General features: G+C 41.0%; 1 protein-coding gene across 1 annotated transcript in view; it reads left to right on the top strand.

The window, feature by feature from the left end:
- Positions 1–16,315, top strand: part of LOC307262703 (Na(+)/H(+) exchange regulatory cofactor NHE-RF2) — a 35,310-nt gene that overhangs the window by 3,381 nt on the left and 15,614 nt on the right. The gene's annotated exons all lie outside the window — the stretch shown is intronic.

The raw sequence follows: 16,315 nt of genomic DNA, 5'->3' as shown, positions 1-16,315 counted from the left end.
CAATATAATGTCAAACTAGCATTTAGAATGAACTGGGATTTAGGGCTGCAGCTAACAATTCATTTTATGGATGCCTACTTTTGAGGATAAGTTCTTTTTCATTAATAAAACGTGAATTTGACATATTGAAAACTCTTGTTTTGTCAAATCGGCAGCTATCAAGATGGTCTGTTTAACATTATGTGAATATGAAGTCAGTGAATTTCTCTTTTTATCAGCGTAAACAGCAAACAGGCCTCACCAACGCTCTGCCTCCTTACATCAACAAATAACCAACATTTGGCCTTAAGGCACAAGTTCTCTCAGACAATCAAAAAAATGAGATTTGTCACCTCCCAAACACAAGTGTTGAATATACTGAACGTGTTAGCAAACAGATTGAAGGCAGTGGACTCAACAGACTGTCCCCAGCTCAGACATGCTTTCACGCCACAGCCATTTTTTTGCCAGTTTCAGATCAGATTAGTGGATGCCATGCAAGTTTCCATCCATTCCATATGCACAGATGTCCAGATTGTGGGTAGCTGAAAGTGTTCCAGATTTTGCATTGGAGGTCACACTAGGGCAAGAGAGGTCAGAGGGCAGGAACTGACGGAAGTGAGGAATCTGGCCTGGATCAAGGCAGTTACTCTGCGGAACTGGAAATCCACAAAAAAATATATATGAATAAAGGCGGGCCAGCTGTGAGATTCTCTGAATGCCTTTCTGTTGTGAAACCGTTCTCAAGAGGGAATTCACATCTTGTCTTCCTGTGTTTATTTACACGTGGTCACTGTCACATTTGCTTGCGTAACGCTCAGTAGACATTTGATACATTTTTTTATTGGTATAATGGGGGCGGGACCTGATAAGCCTTTGGCTTCTTCCGTCTCCCTTCGGACAACACAAAGTATGATGTATGAATATTTGCAAGAGAAAATTGTGTATTGTGTGGAATTGTCCGAAAGAATACTAAATAAATAAATAATGTTTTTTTTAATACACTATTTGATTACTCAGTGTAGACGTGGAAAAACAGGATGCGTTTCCGTCCACTCTGTCCATCCTGGAACACAACCGTCTGATGGCCTTCTGTTTCACAGAGTCCCCCATGAGCCAGGCAACGGCCGCTCGGCTTCTGCTATCTGCATTTACACAACATGTGTTTTCATTTAGGGCTTGCCCTGCCAATATACGAGCGGCACTCCGGCACTCTCTTTCTGCAAGCGCAGTGTCGGGGCCAATCAGAAATCTCAAATGCGGATGGGGTTTGTGTGTGTGTGTGTGTGTGTGTGTGTGTGTGTGTGTGTGTGTGTGTGTGTGTGTGTGTGTGTGTGTGTGTGTGTGTGTGTGTGTGTTCTGTGACCTTTAGGGAGAAATCCTAGTGCTCTGTGGGGTCGGATTGGCGCGGCTCAGGCTCAGGAAATGCTTGGAGGTCTCTTTCTCTTGTTTCTTTCCTTCTCTCTCCACTTTAATGTCTCTTAATGAAAGACTGGAAAAGAAGGTTTATGCTCCAAAAGGCATTAGCGGTTGATAAAGGAAAAAAAGCAGGCAAATTCAAGGACAATGTATGAGCTGCTGTTTGGAACATTGATTTTTAAAACAGCTTAATTTGCACATGTAACATTGTCGGATGTCCCTGTTTCCCATCCCAATCGCAAAAGGAAGGGGATCCACCACAGATATGCAGACTCAGTATTGACACTGCAAGCCGATACAGAATGTTATGCCTTCTCCTGTGTAGCAGTCACTCGCTCATGTGGCTGGCAAGGAGCTTTTGCAAATCAATCCAGCGTAGAAACCACCACAAAAGCAGAGGGCAAAACAAGAGTGATCAGAGAAAAAATCATTAATCACAGATTGAGCTGTTGTAACTAAGAATAATAGCTCCATCACAGCTGTAAAAGTTGACTCACATGTTCCCACATTTTTATCTGTCTTGAAAAGGCAAGTTCAGTGGGGCAGGCAAACGTTTGCAATGGAGTAGAGTGACACTTTGAGGAGTAGCATTTTTGAAGAGGCTGATAGTAAATAGTAACGGCCTGTGCATGTGCCAGTATGTCAATGAGCTGGTGGCTGCGTATGTGCACATGGAACAACACATTGTCTTCTGCTGAGGAGATAAAGGGGAGAGATCCCCTGTGGACTTCTCTTCAGTATCACAGTCATCCAGTGATTGTTGTCTGTACATCATTGGGTACATTGCAACAGGTTCTGCTAACAGCTTATAACTTGGGCATACACGTCATATATGGTACCAATTTCCCAAAAGGTGAGCAATTTCAGGCAAAAATACAGGGTTCATGTTGGCAGTAAAACCCCCAAATTATGGGAAATGTAGTTCCAAAACTTGAGAGCATGATTATCCTGCAAATAAGGGGAACTCAGACTCTGGCTCTACACTGATACACTGTACATGGAACATGAGAACTGTGTGTCAATATTACAAAAATGGTAGTGGACACCAATGCCAAAATAATCGTGAGGAAAACTTGAGAAAGATTTTTTTCTTTATCCTCTTTTCTTTTAAAGCCACATGCTTTTCTGCAGCTACACATTAAAGTCCAAAGCCCTACAGGACACACCACATGGGTTCTACACACACACATTTACAGACATGCACATTGTCACAAAAGAAACATGGGTAGAGACACTAAGCTTTTCTGCAGCTGTAATCGCTCGCACACTTTCCTAATAAATTTCCCCACATTGGGTTTTGTGTGTATGAATATTTCAAGCCTTATAATGGCTGTTTGTGTGTGTGTGTGTGTGTGTGTGTGTGTGTGTGTGCGTGTCTGTGTGTATTCACAAGGTAACATGACTCTGTCTGTATTTTACCTCTGTTAATGGCCACTCATTGCCCATCTTACTTTCTTTTTTTTTTCCCTTGTGCAACTTTGGCTATATTTTTCATTTCATTTTCATTTAACTTTTATTTATCCTCGAGAGACCAATTGAGGGGTGACCCTCATTTTCAATGACGTCGAGTTCAAACAAATTCAAAGGAAAAACAACAATACATTAACAATATTCAACGCAAATACATCAAATACACAACAACAGGTGAAGAGAAAAACAATTGAAACATTTACACAGTGGTGAAATTAAGTGGTAGCAATTAAAATTAAATTGGTGAAAGTACAATATAGCCTAATTAAAACAGTTACAGGTAGAGTTTGGCAGATTTAAAATAGTTTGTTTAAATTGGTTAAAGGATATGAAGTTATTTAGTTTAATTTGTTGCTGTAAGTTGTTCCAGGAGTCAGGGGCACTGAAGCTAAAAGCTGTCTTTCCTAGCTCAGACCGGGCTTGTGGGACATAAAGCATAAGCATGTCAGTGGAGCGGGTCTGATAAAGCCCATCTGAGATTTGCAGCAATTCAGTTAAATAACGAGGAAGCTTCCCGGTCAAGGCTTTGTAAATTAAAATATGCCAATGTGCGTCACGTCTCTCTTTAAGGGAGGACCACCCAACCTTTTCATATAAAAGACAATGGTGTGTGTCATAAGCATCTCCTGTGATGAACCTTAAAGCAGAGTGAAAAACAGAGTCCAGGAGTTTAAGACATGAATGTGATGCATGCCGGTAAACCACATCACCGTAATCAAGGACAGACATGAAAACTGCTTCAATAATCCTTTTCCTACTAAATAAAGGGAAGGTGGTTTTGTTCCTATAAAAATAGCCAATTTTTTGTCGTAGTCGACGAACAAGATTTTTTATATGAAAATTAAAAGTGAGTTTATCATCTAACCAGATGCCAAGATATTTGTACTCTGTGACTCTTTCAATTAAAAATCCATTATTTGTAAAAATATTAAAATCATTCAAATTTGTAGTTCTTGCTCTGGAGAAACACATATATTTGGTTTTGTCTGTATTAAGAACAAGCCTGAGGTCCACTAGACAGTCCTGCAGGGTGTTAAAAGAGCTTTGTAGGTTCTGAATAGATTGGTGCACCGAATCGGAAATGCAATACAGTACTGTGTCGTCAGCGTATAGATGGGCATGACAGTTTTTTAGCGATGAAACAATGTTATTTATATAAATTGTGAAAAGAACTGGACCTAAAATTGAGCCTTGTGGGACACCATTTGTAACAGTTAAAAACTCAGATTGGTATCTTCCGAGTTTAACTGACTGCTGTCTATCAGAGAGATAATCCCTAAACCAGCTACATGCAGAATGATCAAAGCCAATGTCATGCAGCCTCTGTAAAAGCAAATGGTGGTCAACAGTATCAAAGGCCTTTGAAAGATCAATAAAAAGTGCTGCACAGTGCTTTTTCTTGTCTAATGCTGTAACAATGTTGTCTACAACCAAAGTCACAGCAGAGACAGTACTGTGGCCTGCCCTAAAACCAGATTGGAATGGGCTCAAAATGGAAGCACTAGTTAGAAATGTTTTTAACTGATTATTAATAAGTGATTCTAGAATTTTTGCCAGGCATGGGAGTTTGGAAATTGGCCTGTAGTTATTAAGATTATTTTTGTCACCACCTTTATGTAAAGGAATTACGTGAGCTTTTTTCCAAATTTTAGGAACTATTCCAGAGGAGATGGAAAGATTAAAAATATGGGTTATTTGTTTTGATATTATATGTGTCGAAAGCTTGATTGAAAACGGGTCCAAATTGTCCTCTCCCATGTACTTCTTGGGGTTGATGGCGAGGAGCGCATCTACAACAACACTTGTGGGAAGAAGATCAAGGCTGAAAATAGGAGTTTGAGAGACAGGCGGTACGTTACTACTGGTTGTAGAAGGTGTACAACCTCCATTTTGAAAGAGTTGACCAGCAGCTACAAAATGTTTATTAAAAGCTAAGCCAATCTCTTTTTGATCATTGAGAGTGTGACCATTTAATTTGATCTGAGTGGGAACTGTGCTAGAATTGTTTTTATTATAGTTCACAGCTTTCCAAAATAGTGCAGGGTTAGAGTAGCAGTCGGAGATTAATTCAAGGTAATATTCGGATTTGGCTTTCCTGACCATGGCTGTGCACTTATTCCTAAATTGTCTAAAAATAGTCCAATTGGTATTATCTCCAGAGCGTCTAGCTAGAGACCATGCTTTATTTCTTTCAGAAAATAAATCAGACAGTTCACTTGTAAACCAGGGGTTTGATCTATTTTTTACTCTATGCTTTTTAAGGGGCGCATGTTTGTTTATAATTGAGGTGAAACTATTGATGAAATAGTCTAAGGCTAACTCAACATCCGAAATTTCCGTAGTGAGTTGAATGTCACTATGACGGAGATCACTTAAAAAGGCTTGCTCATTAAACCCTTTAAAATTACGCTTAATTATGATTTTAGGTTGAGATCTTTTTAAATGAATACTTCTGATACAGGCCACTGGGCAGTGATCACTAATCCCGAGCTCAAAAACACCAGCTGAGACTATTTTATTTATTTTATTTGATAGGATTAAATCGATTAAAGTTGATTTTGCTGGGTTTTTTAGATTGGGTCTTGTGGACTCAGTTATTAATTGTGTAAGATTAACGTTGCTACAGATTTCTTTGAAAGGTTCAGAGGCACCAGAAAGCCAATCAACGTTAAAATCACCCATCACAATTACCTCTCTATTTACATAACTGGAGAGCATATGTGCTAGATCGTTTAAGGAGCTAGTAACAGCAGAAGGGGGCCTATACACACCAATTACAACAAAACAATCATTTGATGATAAAGATAATTCTAGCGCGATAAATTCAAAACAATTTGGAACAGAGACAGCATGTAAAAGTGTTACAGAATAACAGGATTTAACATAGACAGCCACTCCCCCACCCCTTGCGTTTCTGTCTATTCTGAATAAATTGTATTCATTAATTGCCACAATAGAGTCATCTGTACTCTTCTTTAACCAGGATTCAGTCAGAATCAAGACATCTGGATCTGCCTGGGACACTAAAATCTTTACATGGTCTAATTTATCATGCTGCAATAAACTTCTAATATTTAGATGAAGAAAACCCAAGCCCTTTCTTGATTTAAGAATTTGTGGGGAATTTAGTTTAGAGCAAAGGGGGTCAGTGATGTCTGGGATGAATGAAGGACAATTTGAGGTGTTGTTATGAGTTAAATTGGGGGATATTTCAGCAGGATCCCTGGGGAGATCTTTTTTAATGGGGGATGATTTGGTAGGGTCGTGCTGTGGTAAATATCAGTCCGAATTATGCCAAGATGCGATGTGATGAATGTAGTGATTAGTAAGTTCTTTAATACCTTTGGCATTGGGATGGAGGCCGTCAGATTTGAGTAGTGTGTGTCTAGAGAAAGAGTCAAAGTTGTTAATATAGCCCAGAGAGTTGCCCGAGCACCAGGACTCCAGCCGTTCATGGAAATCCAAAAGACGGCTGTAGCGCTCAGGGCTTTTGGATGACGTGGGAATGGGGCCGGAAAATATACAGAATTTCCCCAGGCTCTCCAGGGTGAGGGCCAGACTCTGAAGATTGTCAAATAGTTGGTATGACCGTTTATTCATAACGTCATTAGTTCCAACATGCAGGATGACTGTGTGGGCAGTAGGGTGGAGGGCAACGAGGGCAGGTGTTAGCTCCATAATGTCAGATGATTTTCCTCCAGAGAGGCAATAGGTGAAAGCACCAGGGAGACAAAGAAATCTGACAATAGAGTCACCGATGATGAGGATCTCAGGTTGGCGATTTAAGCAGCTCCCACAGTAGAGAGACAGCTTCGATGAGAGGGGAGGAGGTGAGGGCAGGGCACAGCCGCGAGAGAGAGCCTCACCTGTACAGCGGATGTCAACATCGGGGGCACCACTTCGAGGAGGCACGGAGGGGTGCACACAGGGAAACACACTTCCAGATGGAGCTGGTAAACGGCGGCGATCTTGACATCCAAACTGGGAAGTGGAACCCCGACGTCCACGTGCCACCCTGGAGCAGGTCTGGACCGGCGAAGCAGATGGAGAGCCGGCAACACGAGCCGCAGGTTCAGCAGCTCCACATAGCACCTCCAGCGGAGCAAATGGATTGCGCGTCAACACAGGAGGAGGAGATGGAGAGGAGAGCAGAGGAGGAGGAAGAGGATGAGAAGATCGTGTAGAAGATCGTCTGCCCTTCTTCACAACAGACGTCCATGCAGCGTCGGGAGGCTGGGCAGCAGAAGCAGTAGAAACGCCGCTAACCGGTGCCTGAGAACTTGAAAGAGGAGCTTTTTCAAGCACAGCTAATTTGGAGACCAGGAAGGACTGCCGCTGGAGGAGATCGTGAATGAGACTCTCCACTGACTTGAGCTCAGATCTCAGGAGGAGAAGCTCCGGATCTGTCTGGGTGAGTGCCGATGACATGATGCGGTGAAAAAAAAAGACAGAACACTATAGAGCTAACGCTAGCTAGCGGAGTATTAGCTAGCTTTAGCCGTAAAAGCTAATTTCGGTGGTTTCTTTAAACGACCATAACTCATCACAGGAATGGGGTAGAGACTTACTTTTTTTTTGAAATGTTCAGAATCTTATGCTCTATGAGATGTATATGTCCATGTTGTTACGACCGGAAGTTGAAAAGATCGCGAAAAAGATCGCGAAAATCATCTAACAAGCAGTGGGCTCAGGCTGCCATTTTTAATATTAATTAATAAAAAAAAAAAAAAATATATATATATATGAAGTGTAAGTATAAATCCATAGGTTGTGTTTTAAAACGTTCATTTTTTCCTTTCACTTCCTGCATTTCTAAATCAATGCCACAAACAATAAACCATGAACAAAAAACACTCACTTCATTTTTCTCATTTCTAAATCAAAGCCTGCCAACACAACAGGATTGCAGCTGAGTCATCTTGGGCTGTTAGAAATCCAATGTTCAGGCCTCAATTGGCAATTACTGTTAACCATGACCGCCAGTGAACTAAACAACCTTGTGTCAGCCTGTTAAGCTGTTAAGAGCTTGTGTATAGACAAAAGCAGTGTTGTTGTTGTTGTTGTTGTTATTGTTGTGCCTGAAGATTCAATGGCCAATGTTGCAAAGAAAGGCCACTGTCACTGCGTGCATCGTAATTTTTTTGTTGTTGCTGTGTTTATGATCGAAACTCAACTGCACTTCAGTCATTTCGCCAAACCCCTGAGTTCAAAGTTACATCAAATATTGCCCTAGTTCGTTTTCATTCAACCAAAGTTATTATCCATCATTTGACTTTCCTTCTTTTTTTTGTATGATATGTTTGTGAAACCTTATAAATAACTGTTAGCATAAATAATATGCATTATGCGTTTTTATCATACGGAATACTTTTTTTATGATAGGAAATTGAAACCCAAGTGAACTGGAAGTTACCTCTGGACTTAACTTCAGAATGTAAAAAAAACAAGTCATTTCCTTCTCAGTCCATCTGTCTGTGACAAGATCAGAGAAATCGTGTTAAATTTAGTCATGAGTTCAGTCCTCTGCCTGTTTCAGGGTGAAGACTCGGGTTTGAGATCTATCGTCTTACCTTAAGGCACACCTGAGGCACACAATGCTCTGGACACACACACACACACACACACACACACACACACACACACACACACACACACACACACACACACACGTTGGCCTGTCACGTGGGTATGTCATTAACACTAAAGCTCAAGAGTCAGGTGTCACTTTCTCACCAGAACCTTTTTTTAACTCATGGACACAAAAGCACACACATTATTATGCAACAATTTAAATAATCAATTTACTTTTTAATGTTTCTTTAATGTGGGATTTTCAGTTTTTCTTGGACCTACATTTTAGTAAATTGATTATCTTTGGGTTTTGGACTTTGTAATTGTTAAATAAAATAAAACGTTAATTGCGGCCCAAAATAAACAAATAAACAACATGATTATTGTTTCCAGCAGAATGGGCATTGCTCCATCTTTATGGTGTGTGTGGTTGTATTCATTCACATCTGTGCAGGTGGTTTTGGGGCCCACACAACCTGTACTTTGTGCATCATTCACAAGCAGCACAGGCTGCGTGCCCCCAAAAGCATGTGAATTTGACATCATCTCAACATGTGAGAAGGCTGATTTTAAGAAATGAACGTGTTACACAAATATGATGCCGTGCAGACAGACGGGAAGACCGAGAGAGACATGTTGTTGCCTCATTTACAGCAAATGTAGAGTTTGGAAAGATAGATATGGCGCAAAACGCAGGGTCTCTTTTTCTTTTTTGATGTCCATTGTCAGTGTGCGCTTTAGTAAGGTTATTATTTGAGCGCTTTGGTGCTTAGAATCATAAAAAATGTTCGGCTCACTCAGACACAAGGATGTCCAGATGATTAAGTGAGCTGCAAGCACATAGACTAACATGTGAACAGCGCCTAGTGTTGTAATAAACTTCAGGACTTAAACTTTGCTACATCAGGAGATGGATTTGCAGAGGCCTGATAGAGATCAGCTGCTATGGAGCACACACACATCTGTTTAAAGTGTTAGAGAGAAAGAAACGGTATGTGTGTGTGGAGGTTGTCCGTACGTGTGCATGTGTGCAGTTAAGGATGTAGCACAGCGTTTTTGTGGCGAATGAAGATTCATAACATGTTGTGTGTTTCATAAAGTGCATGTGCAATCACAGAAGGGTTACAAGTGCATATTTGTACATGGCTACACGTGTGTCACAGGTGGTGAAACCTTAACAAACTCTGATTTCCATCTAAACACCAGCCGAGACTAAACAAGCCAGGGAGTACACAAGAGAGTCCCAACAGTTTTGACAAACAAAAATCAAAGGAGATCTGCGTGAGAAACCCCCCTGGACAGAGAGCCCAGTTTTCTAAAGGTCAGGGCTTGAGGTCATGGGGTCAGGATTGAATAAACACAAATAGTAACACTTGTGGGTCTGTGAGAGAGCAATATATGTCTCTGCTGACAACAAGCTGCAGAAAAACATCTGTACTTTTCCATTATTTGCAGATGTTCTAAAGATAATAACTGTGTCATGACAAAGCATACCCTTCCTAGTCCTTGTTTTGGACAGAACTCCTTAAATGTCCATTAGGTCTTCATTTGCGCTACAAAAACATGACCTTCTCTGGCTATTGTTTTAGAATGCTACAAAATGATGAGACGATGGTTCAGGTCAGGCTCCCCCGACATCTCTGCCTTGTCCTGTTCAGTGTCTTCTCAGTTTTTTTCCCTCAGGGTAATAGGGAAAAGATGTTGGCTGTGGGTCTAATGCACTGCACACAGCACAGGAGTTGTCTGGAGGTAGTCAGAGCATCCGCATGTGCGATCATCTGTGCAGGACCTCTGCCTGCTACCCAGACGTACTGACAAAGGTTGTTTGAGTTTGTTCCTTGTTGCTTTGACAAAACAATAATTCTGTGAGGGCCGGTCAGTAGACGTTGATGTGGAAGCATGGAAACAATGAGATTGTCAGAAGAACCTCTTCAAGTCTTTCTTAGCTCCTAAGAGAAGGCATTTTGCTTGTTTCATTTCTTCGCTTGTTTCAACGTTAACCTTTTATTTAACTATCTATGTAAAATATCAGATGAAATCACTTAACTGATTTTATTTTTAATCGACAGTACTTTTTGGTGAGATAAGTGAGTGAGTGTGTGTGTGTGTGTGTGTGTGTGTGTGAATCTTTTTACTAACATCTGGAGCTGGTGTTCAAGACTTCTTGCTTCTTACCCCCACCCCCTCCTTTGAATACCAACCGTGTTACATCAAGACGCAGGGGTCCGGTGGTGTGTGTGTGTGTGTGTGTGTGTGTGTGTGTGTGTGTGTGTGTGTGTGTGTGTTTCTGTCAGAGAGCATAACATTTTCGGAGTAAAAACATGGCCTGCATGGATGTGGGGTCATGGCTGGGGAAGGGTGTGTGTGTGTGTGTGTGTTTATGTGTAGAATTAGTAAGGTTGGTAATGAATTACAGACATGAACAGTGACTGTATTTAAAAAAAGTGTGTGTGTGTGTGTGTGTGTGTGTGTGTGTGTGTGTGTGTGTGTGTGTGTGTGTGTGAGTGTGTGTGTGTGTGTGTGTGTGTGTGTGTGTGTGTGTGTGTGTGTGTGTGTGTGAGAGAGAGAGAGAGAGAGAGAGAAAGAGAGAGAGAAATACAGTAATACAGTAGAGAGAGAGAGAGAGTGGAAACAGCTGTGTGTCTCCATTTATTATCTCCCCATGCAAAGCTGGTCACATATTCAAATGTTAACCCTGACAGCACTGGCCTGTCTCTCTGAGTCTGCAGTCGTAATTTGACTCAACAAAAATAATTCCTTGACTTCTACAGGAAATGTCTTTGTCACTGCGTCATAGATGAGGTTACAGTGCTCACATCCTTGTATGTAGCACTATAAGGAACTCCTTCTCGAGTTTCAAGCAAAGCATAGCTCTTAGAAGGCTTGGCAAATGGTGACCAATTATTTCCTCCACGACAGGGATGCTATTGAGTAATCATTGTACTTGATCTAAGCTCTGCATGTGACACATGATATGGTGATTTCTTAATAAGTATAAGTAAGAGACATTAGATGCTGTAGAAACTGACCTCAGGAAGTTTTATCTGTGACATCCAAGTTTGCTTTGTGGAGTTCCTCAAGTTTCTGTCCTAGGTCCCCTTCTGCTTTGGAGCTACATTGCATGGCCGTCACTGTGTGTGTAAATGAGAGGCAAACATTGTACGATTAAAAATGCAGTCAATTTAACATACAATGCTATGCGGATGACACACAGAACTTTTTGTAACTGTAAAAATAGGGAACAACCAGCAGTCTGATGTCCTTAACCTGGTTCTCTCTGTTTAGCCTAGTATCAGGAATGTCTTTAGTAATCTTTCATTCTAATCCAACTTCTTATCATCAAGTCAATGAAGTCGTTCAGTGCTGTTTTTATCAACTTCCAAGCTGTTTCGCTAATAAGATTTTGTTGTATCGCTCTCTAAATTGAGATTAGATTGTTTTTCATGCTTTAATCTGTTGCAAAAGTGTTGTAAAAGCATTGCAACTTGATGAATGGCAAATCCCACTCACGCCGCAAGTTATTTCGAATGCTGCATCCAGGCTGAAACAGAAATTGAATAACTGTTTAGCCTGACTTGACTTTTAGTTAAGTAGAGCGGATTGTAAGGTGTTACTAAATACTCATCTACATCTATTCTAAAAATGTTTCCAAAACTATAAAGGACTTGGTCTTTTTGTGCAGCACATCGTAACTTTGTTTTGAAAAGTTAATTAATATGATCATAACCCAAACAATAGTGAGACAGTTACATATCTTTACTGAATTCCTCCTATACTCAAGTTTCGACAGCAGCATTTGAGACGTTTGACCTAAATCTTCAGCTTTATTTATAGATTAGTCTACTTTTGCATATCCCTTAGTGGGTCAGAATATGGAAAAACATGCTGGAAATATAAGTCGGAAAAACATGAAACATCTGGGACTGATCTGTAAAATCTCTATTTTGAAATCATTAACAGAGGCATGTGGTTGTAGAACTTTTGGATTTTGGGATCTATCCCAGCAAACAATGAATGTTATGGAAACATACACTTGCTCTGCTTCTCTATTTCCATTATCTTAATCTCATGTCAGTTTGTGGATGTGGGAATATCAGTGGAGTGTATGGTCGTCTGTAGCTCGTCTGTATTCAGGAAAAGGATCGATAGCTGTGTCGCCCCCACACAATAGCATTGCCAAAAAAAAAATGTATTCTCACTTCTGACTACTCGACCATGTTCACTCATCTGCTCACTGCTGCACTCACAGCTGTGAGCCACGGGTAAATTCCCACACATTGATCCACGCAGTGTTCACACAAACCTATGACAAATACACAGTCAGTCGTTTGTGTCTGATATCCCACTGCCCCTGAAGTGTTTTTTTGACCGGCTCTCACATCAGCACCTTGGATCAGTTTAAGTGCAGCCGTCCTTTGCTCTGTTTGTGGGAGTTGATGTGACAGGAAATCGTAGGGGTTTTTATACTCATCCTTATGGTAAACCTGGGAATTCAACAGATGCTCCATGTAACACTTGACAAAGAAGAGGGCTAGGTTTAGTTTTCATGTGTGTTAGGGTTAGGCGATTGTGCATTAAAGTATGAGAGAGGATGTGAGTGGCATATAGCATCAGACAGACAACACCTCTTGATTCATTATGCCAAAGAAAGTGTGGGAGATAGTTTTACAAAGCTGTCTGTTGCACACACACAAACACACTCACACACACACACACAAACTTGCTTAATCTTTGGCCCGGGGTCATCTACAGTATAAGAGGCCTCCCGCACAGAGCATGTTTGTGTCTATATGACGTCCCATATACAGAAACTCTTCACCACTTTGGGGCCCAGATGTTTAGCTACTTCGGCTTTACACAGATCACACACACACACACACACACATTTCTTACACAGACTCAAAAACACTGAGAAACACAAAACTCCATCATTGGGATTCTATCTCTCTCCCTCTCTCTCTCTGAGGGTCGAGGGATATCTGCCACACACTGATAAGAGGGGTGTGGACACACACATGCAGGAACACATTACATCACTAATATCAACCGCTGCCCTGTCACACATTTGAAAAGCAGAGATAGAGGGGAAAACTGATAAGAATTAGGTGGGGAAAACATGTTTTATATGTAATTTATATAATATTTTTAATATAATTTAGACATCATTCAAATATAATGAGATTGAAATAATGAGAAAAGAGAAACAAGAGTATTGCTGCCGTAGCTCATCTGGGAAGAAATCCCATACACACAGTTGTTTGTGTCTGATATCCCACTGCATCACATACCTGCTGAATACCTCAGCCTCGCAAACAGCCCACACAAAGTAAAGTGCAACCCTTCAACCGCTTCGCTGCATGTGGTTGTGTTGTAACATGAGGTTCTCAAAGATAAGAGATGGACACTGAGTAAGAGAAAGCGAAAGGGTAAAATTATTTGGCCAGAAAGAAGACATGAAATACCACAACATGCAGGGGGGGAAGTGAGTTGCGCTAAATGAAGAGAAGACTAAGTAAAGAATGGAGTGTAGAAAGCTAGTGAGAGACAGATGGAGATAACCACCTGTTGGTTTGCCTTCTCGCTCTGTCATTGTGTCTGTCCTGGCATACTTTCACTGACCTCTTCCTGATACGCTCTGACCGTGAGAGTGAGACAGGGACCAACGGACGTGTGGAATACAACATCTGATAAACACAGTCATGAAGCGATGAAGGAAAATAACCAGGTGTGATGTAAGGCTAATGCTCTGGACACATGGACAATGAGATTCCTTTTAGAGGGTTTATCTTTCTCCATTGCTGCTTTTGATCCTTTTCCTTCCGTGTCCGCCAGTGACTGTAGCCTGCAACAGCTTCCATGGAAATTCAATCAACTCGCACGCAGAAGGTTCTCATGGAAACCGAAGCCGTGCTCTCACTCACACAGAGGCTGTTTCAGACTGACATGTAGGAGGACCTGTGTCGCCTTCCTGTGGCACAAGAGTGACAAAAGGCCTTATAATCGAAAACTAGACTAATTCCAATTAATATTAATGGTGAAGTCAGCGATTCTGGAGAACGCTTGTTGTCCAAATTTTTTTTTTGTAAATATCAGTGAATATCTCTAGCTGTCCACAACCTGTCTGTACTGCGTGTGCTGAAGAATAGAATTGTTAATACCCAGCCTTGGCTCTGTAAAAGGGCATGTTGCAAGCTATAGTAAGCCCCCTTTTATTGCATATAATTTCTTTTTACAAAACCCTTAAATAAAAGTGCCTATGCTGTGTATTAAAACTGGATTTTTTTCAGCGCACACAGTACGGAAAGTTAGCGGATTATGTTGAAATATTCACCGATTTTGACAAAAAGTGATTTTGACAACAAGTGTCTCCAGTTTCGCTTACTCCACCTTTAAGGGACAGATCACAGATAAACCATGACATTTTAACGTGAGGAGAAAACAAACTGAACAATTGGTAGAAAATGAATTGTAAGCTTTAAAATATAATCTTCTTTAAAGCAATAGACTCTTGTTTAATCGTGTCAGCATCACATCTCTTGCTCTTTGCTAATTATTCATACAATAAATCAAGCTGTGTGCCTTCATGCCCACCGTGATCCAATCTGTGCTCTGTGACAGCCCAGCCTGGAGCTACAGCATCATGGACAGTATGTTTTTGGACTGACAGGAGTGTTGCGTCTCCGGCCCTGCAGCCATTACAGTTGAGCTGCAGGCTTACTATAGGTGTTGAATGACAACCAAACATCACCCAACCAAATCTAAAGAATGTGACAATGCAAGTTTTGCTGTTTTGCTCTCTTGTCAGCTCTATTCACAGTTTGCAAAATATAGGAAATGAAGCCAACACAATTATTTGCTTCTATTATTGATGACTTGTAATAATTGAGAATTGTCAAGGACTGCTGCTTCTTAGAATATAAATACCACAAAAAGCACAAAAAACGATTCTCACTGAGCGTAGATGCTGTGTAAAAATGTCTGGAGAAACAAGGATCAAGTTACTGCTCCCAGCAAATAAATGATGTAACAAAGAGACTATGGGCCACATCCACTAAGAATGTATTGTGCACGCTAATAGCTCCATGAATTGCAGCGAAATAGCGCCGGCAATATGCCACGTTTTGTTTCTTCACTTGCACCAGCTTAACGGCGCAATATTTTAGTGCATGTGGCTAAAATTGTATTTTTTTAAGGCTTTGATTTTGCACTGATTGATTAAATAAACAAAATATAACATGTTAACTAGAGAGCTTGAAAGGTGTTTGTAGGTGCTGTATTACTTTGGGACAGAGCCAGGCTAGCTGTTTCCCCATATTTTCAATCGTCATCCTAAACTAAGCTAACTCGAAAGGAAATTATATCTATAAGAATGAGAATACAAAATGTAAAACTATTCTCAAACCTTGCGCTTTGAACCTGTGGTATTTATCAATGCAGAACCCTCACTGCTTGTGTTTCTCCTTATGGCTCCAGCGCATTACTACTTTTATCCTTCCATCTTTTATTTTTCCGTTCACTCTTGTCGTTACACATTCCATATTGACGCTTCTCTCTCTCTCTCTCTCTCTCTCTCTCTCTCTCTCTCTCTCTCTCTTCCTCCTCCTGACTTATTATCTCAGGAAACACTTAAACAGCAGGTACGGCACGTAGCGTGCACATGCTGCAGCCGAAGGGGGACTTTGTAAACACATCTCAGCAGGTCCTGTCCTGGCAGAGCAGTGCTGCACACACACACACACACACACACACACACACACACACACACACACACATACACACACAGGACAGCAAGGTGATGTTACGCAATACACCACGACAACAGTGGGGGGGGGGGGTAAACTGGTTATATAGATCTCCGGCTGGTTCCGTCTTCTAG

This window comes from Ammodytes marinus (assembly GCF_949987685.1).
Source record: "Ammodytes marinus genome assembly, chromosome: 16".
Taxonomy (NCBI): domain Eukaryota; kingdom Metazoa; phylum Chordata; class Actinopteri; order Uranoscopiformes; family Ammodytidae; genus Ammodytes; species Ammodytes marinus.
Note: the sequence above shows the minus strand (reverse complement) of the source record. Positions and strands in the feature narration are given on the sequence as shown.